Genomic DNA, 6,786 nt, shown 5'->3' on the forward strand with positions numbered 1-6,786 from the left:
ACAGGAGAGTTTTGTATTGGGTGTTGTCGAATTTACTTAGTAGCTCTCCTAGGAGTATAGCCTCTTTCTCATCCTGTTCAGATTGAGGTTTACTTCAGTGTGCCAGTTGAGACTCCTCTGAAATTGAACGCCCAAATAAGACACTGACCTTTGAAATGGAAGTCTATCTCCGTAAAGATCTATCCGGTTGCCCTCACCTTTATACAGGGGGTTGACCGAATATCGGAAGAGGATGGCTTCTGTTTTTGTTGAATACAGTTCGATTCCTCAATGTTCCGTCGATAGTGCCTGAGGAAAGTAGTGCAGTATCGTCGGCATAGAGTAGGATGGTTTCGGAGTGATCTGTTGGGCGGGGGAGGTCGCTATTATAAACTGTGTAAAGGATGGGTGTTAAAATTGAGTCCTGGGGCACTCCAGCTTGTGGAGTGAATGGTGTGGAGAATTTATCGTTGATTTTAATTCGAATGGTCCGATTAAAAAGATAGGAGTGTATTGTTTTTAGAAATGTGGTTGGCTCTGCACAGAGCGGTAAGTTCTTCGATCAAGCCTGCGTGCCAGACTTGATCAAAAGCCTTCTGGACGTCTAGGAATATGCCGATGGCTACTTTGCCTTTTTCGTTGATTGTACGTGAAATGAAGGTTGCTGCTTCTGTCAATGCATTTTGGATGCATTCAGATCTGGATCCGGATCGAAATTTTGGGATGATGTTATTTTCTTCTAGGAATTTTAGTAGTCTTTCCTTAAGGATCCTCTTGTAGACTTTACCTAAAGTATTAAGAAGAGAAATTGATCTGTACGATTCAGTGCTGGTTAGGGGTTTCCTTGGTTTGTCTTATAGTCTCCAAAGTGATGTGGAGGCTGATAGAGTATAGCCTACAGTATACTTTCGGTAGTAAATTTAAACCACTTTTTGAAATTTGGATTTTCGGGGGTGATGAAAGTTACATGGAGTGTATTTTTGAAGGCTTCTGATTTATCTTGTGCATTTGATAGAATGACGTTATTTACAACGAGATAAAAGTGAGGCCTTGACTTTTTATTCGTTAGGGATTTGAATTTTTCTAGAATTTAGAGTTACCTCTGTGGTCCAGCCCACAGGTAACTCATTTCCACTGAACTTGTTTTAACTTATTACCCTCTAGTCATATGGACTCTAAAAGACGGTTGTATCCTGTTTTGATGTATGGGTGACGGCCTTTTTATATTGACCACAGATGACCATCTCGTTCGATGGTGTGTAGAGTAACTGGATGAGTAGGAAATAATAACTCACTCACCACTTAGATATTTTGGGATCTACGTTACTCTAAAAACAAGGCTTCCAGGAATCTGGAAGGGTGTACACCCTTAAAGGAATTCGAAAAACCCGACAGGCTAGTAACTGCACTGGTGCGCTGACTCAAGGATCCCAAAGGAACCGACCAAAGGTCGAATATGATGCACACTACCAATCGGGTACACCCTGTACAATTAGTAAATGCCAAAGACCAAACAGAATGGAAAAGAATTATCAAGCTATAATTCTAAAAGACTTGACTTTACAACATTATATATATTTCGGTTTATTTTATTGGTTCTATATTTCTTCCCAATGCTTCGTTCGCTGTTCCTTGTATATTTCGTTTTTAAAGTCATCTGGCTTGATCATTTTTATCTTCCATCCACAAATAAATAACAATCATAATCGTTTTAGGTAATACTTCTCATTCACCTACTTTTTCTGCTCGTTTTCCGGTTGATATACACTCTTTTATTCATTTCAAGCGACAAGCAAAAACATTACTGTAACCTTTCACCCATTTACACCTAAAGAATCCATCAATCAAAATTATAGGTTGTTTTCTCCTTCGTTTTCAGATCAAGGTCTCTTAATTTTCAGCCGTGTAGCCGATTGTATGCAAATCGCGGATATTCAGATGTACATATTTATCTGTCTCGTCCGTTGGGTTACAATAAAAAAGTGAAATCTCGTTTATGAGATTAATTATAATTTTATTCAATTTAAAAGACTTGCCACGTGCCTTGGGAGACGGCTGCGCACAACTTTCACTGGCCGTAATACGACTGTAGTAGAGAGGATTGGTGTATTTCCTTTGAATATACACACACATATATATATATATAAATACGCGAAGTATTGGAGATTAGAGCAATTGTAGGTGAAAGAAAAAATTTTTTACTTCATCCAAGTTTTCGGAAATTTTATTAAATCTGTTCCCATCTTCAGAATAGACTGTAATAAAACAATATGATTTGAATAATGGACCTTATAACATTATTGTAGTTAAAATATAATCACATCTTATTACATATTTATGAGATCTTATCCCTTTTAAACCAAGAGTAAGAAGATATCCCGGACATAACAGAACATGAGATTATATCAGCTCTGAAATAGATGAAAATTACCAAGTCACAGGATGAGGTTGGCATTGTAAAGGAACATATCGAAGCCTGACAACTCTATTTAATCAATGCTTGTTTGAAAAAAATTTTCGTCTCATTATTTCAATGCTAATATTGTTATAATGCACAAGAAGGAGACATTACAGATCTCGTAAATGATTCAAACAAATGTGTAATAAGTTATAAGCGACTCAACTATATTGCGACGCCAGGAGACATTTTTGATCTTTAGTAAAGAGTCAATGTCAGGGCCACCTTCACGTTTGGGAGCCAAAATTAATAGCATTTTTAGCGGCGTCGGGAAAAACTGTTGTCGCCAGAAAATGTAGGTTGCAAAATTTTCATTATAAACTCGGAGTCGGAGAATCTTTCCAAACAAGCCTGAAAGTCATCGAATTATTGTCAAGAACATATAAAAGTGGAAAATTTCTTGAATATATGAGGATTTTAATTTAATATTAGATAAGTTTGGTGTAGTAAAATATTTTGAAAAAAGAGAAAAATTTTAAGCGATTTGCATTTCGAAGAAGTACATCTTCAAATAAAAGCAAGACACTGAACCAAGGACAGAAGCTGAAGTTTTACAAAGCAGCGCCAGCGTTTAGATTAATCGTAACATGTACAGTATCGTAACATATACAGCATGTCTCTGACCAAGGGAGATGACGAGGGGATGAGGGTGTTTGAATAATAAATTATTCGAAAAATTTGGGGTCTTCTTCTTGTAGTGCCTATCCATTTTAGATGTTGGCAATCTGTATTATGCACACTACTGCTCTGAAAAGATTCGTGGTTGTTGTGTTGAACCACGTATGTAGATTTTTCAGCCAGGAAATCCTTCGCCTTCTTCGTCTTCGTTTTCCTTCTACTTTTCCTTGTAGAATTAATTGCGGCAACCCATATCTTTCGCTGTTTCTCTTGATGTAACCGAGGTATTCGTTTTTTGCTGTTTTTATTGTGGTTAACAACTCTTTCCTTTTAGCATTCTAAATAAAACGACCTGGTTAGTAACGTGGTCGGTATAGGATATCTTCAGGGTTTGACGATAAAGCCACATTTGGAAAACCCCAATTTTCTTACAGATAGCGTCTGTGAGAGTCCACGACTCAACTCCGTATAACAGTATATGACATATGAGTACTGATAAATCATGGCATTTAAATAGTTTTGCAAATTTTTGAAATTCGGATCTTCCTTTCTCTATCCTACATTTTATTTCCAGGTAATAGTCCCAATCTTCATTGACGTTCTTACCAAGGTAGATGTATGTTTTTATTCATTCTATTGGTTGACTCGAAATAAAATAAATCAGAGTATCCAAGAAATAAAACAACAAAATAAGAACACTACAGATATTGAAATAAAATGGAAGAATATAAAGAACACAAACGAGACTGTGGAACGGAAAACATTAACATTTACAAAAGCTGCCAAACAAGAATGGATGACACAAGAAATTCTCGAAAAGATGGACGAAAGAAGAATACATAAAAACAAAGATAAAATTAAATATCAAGAAATTAATAAACAAATAAAACAGAAAATAAAACAAGCTAACGAAACATGGATGTCCATTAAATGTCAAGAAATTGAAGAATGTGAGGCAAGGTATGACACTTTCAAGACCCATAAAAAGGAGAAATGATTTCAGGAAATCGTAACAAACCAATCGGGATAAACAAATGCAGATGGTACCACTATAACTGAAACGCAAGACAAATTACGTAGATGGAAAGAATACATTGAACACCTATTTTATGACCAAAAAGTAGAACAATTAGAAGTTGACGGAGAAATCACAGGATCAGAAATAATGAAAAAGGAAGTTATTTATGCCATAAAACACACAAAAGGTAGAAAAGCTCCAGGACCCGATAATATACCAATTGAACTATTGAAGATAATTGATGAAGATAATATTGATGTCTTGGTAGACCTTTTTAACTCTATATACATGACGGGACACACCCAAAGAATGGCTTCTCTCAATTTTTGTAACGATTCCAAAAATCACAAATGCTAAAGATTGCAATGACTATCGGACAATTGCATTAATGAGCCACACATTGAAAACCTTCCTTAAAATCATACATAACAGAATCCAAATGAAATAATAACAAGAAATAAGTGATTCACAGATGGGTTTTAGAAAGGGTCTAGGAACTAGAAATGCATTATTCGGAGTCAATGTTCTGACACAACGATGTCTGGATATGAATCAGGAAATATATGCTTGCTTCATAGATTTTAAAAAAGCTTTTGACAGAGTTCAACATGAAAAACTTTTAAGTGTTCTTAAGACCAAAAACATAGATAGTAGAGATCTACAAATTATTTCGAATCTGTATCAAAATCAGAAAGCAAGAATAAGAGTCGAAGGAGAACTGACAGAGGAAGTAAGTATACTTAGAGGAGTTCGACAAGGATGCATACTTTCACCACACTTATTCAACGCCTACAGTGAAGTGATATTTCAAGAAGCTTTATTGGATATTGTGGAAGGTATTTTGGTCAACGGAAATAGCATTAATAATATGAGATATACGGACGATACGGTCATATTTGTAAGTGACATGCAAGATCTACAGTGTACAGTACATAATACAACATGTATACAATGCAAATGAATCTCAAGAAAACGAAATCAATGATATTCTCAAAAAAACCACAAAATGTAGATAGCCTGATCATCGATAATACAACGATCGAAAGGGTAACAACATATAAATATTTAGAAACGTGGCTAACCGAAGATGGAGATCAAACAAAAGAAATCAGATCTAGAATAGAAATGGCAAGAAACAAGTTCATAAAATTGAAGAATTTACTTTGCAACCGTAACCTTAATCTAGAGATCCGCACAAGAATGCTACGTTGTTACGTTTTTTCTACTTTACTATACGGCATGGAAGCGTGGACAATAAAACAGTCTGAAATCAAAAAAATTAAACCCCTTTGAGATGTGGTGCTACAGGAGAATCCACAGAATATCGTGGACTGAGAAAGTAACTAATATAGAGGTGTTACAAAAAATGAAGAAAGAATGTGAAGTCATAAAAACTGTTAAAATTAGAAAGATTCAATATCTGGGTCATATAATGAGGGGCGAGAAGTACGTATTACTTAGGTTAATTATGCAAGGGAAGAGAAAGCCAGGACGACACAAAATATCCTGGCTAAGAAATTTGAGAGAGTGGTTCAGTTGCAGCTCATTAGAATTATTCAGAAGCGCGGCCAATAAAATTAAAATAGCGATGATGATTTCCAACCTCCGATAGGAGAAGGAACCTGAAGAAGATTCTTCCAATTTGCTGTTCTTTCTTAGAGATCATCATACATTTTGTTTCCTTAATGTTCAGTGACAGTCCGTATATCTGACTGGCTTCTGTAATTCTATTCATTAACTCCTGGAGGACAGCGAATACCACCATGTCATCCGTGAATCTGATATTATTGATACATCCTTCGTTAATTAGAATTCTGGCTTCAACATCCTCTACTGCTTCTTGAAAGATTTCCTCGGAGTATATGTTGAACAGCAAAGGTAATAGTATACATCCCTGTCGGACCCTACGTTTGACTTTGATATCATAGGATTCTCCTGTCTCTGTACAGATAGACGATATTTGATTCCAGTAAAGATTGCTAATAATTCTTAGATCACAGGTGTTTATTCCAATATTTGTTAATATCTTCATCAGCTTGTCCTGCTTTACTGTATTGAACCGGTAAACACGAATAATGCCGAAATCAGAAGACATGAATCGATGGCTCACTTTTTCTCAGATATCATGAATACTGGTAACATACCTCAAGGATTTAAACGCTTAATATCCAATGTATTACCAAAACTTGGTACTTAAACCAAATGATAATAACCCCAAAAACTACAGACAATAGCCCTATTTTGAAAACTCCTTGAAGCAATACCGATCGAACAGGCAGATTTCCGACCAAAGACAAGTAGCGCAAATTAAGTTCTTTTGATAAACCATAATTGACTTCGCTGCAGACGACTATCAACAAAATTAACAAAGTCAGCTGTGCAAGATGAGTTCAACCTCACGACCGCATGGATCAGAGAATGGAATGAACAACAAAGCGGCAATATGCCTTGTATCATCCAAAAACCTCCAGGGTTCGATTTGGTACGCAACACATGGTCTATGCTGAACAGAACTAGCAGATCTAACTACAATCGGGAATGACTATCCCCACTTTATGACTGCGAACAACTATATATAAACCATCAGACCCATAATATAAGAGTGCTCTAGAATACATAAAGGAATACCTACAATTAGATTAAAGGAAGACCTACACCGTCTAGTGGAGTTCTGTGAAGAACAACATCTTACAATTACATACATACACGTTCT

This window comes from Diabrotica undecimpunctata, chromosome 3 (genome assembly GCF_040954645.1).
Source record: "Diabrotica undecimpunctata isolate CICGRU chromosome 3, icDiaUnde3, whole genome shotgun sequence".
NCBI classification, from domain to species: Eukaryota; Metazoa; Arthropoda; class Insecta; order Coleoptera; family Chrysomelidae; genus Diabrotica; species Diabrotica undecimpunctata.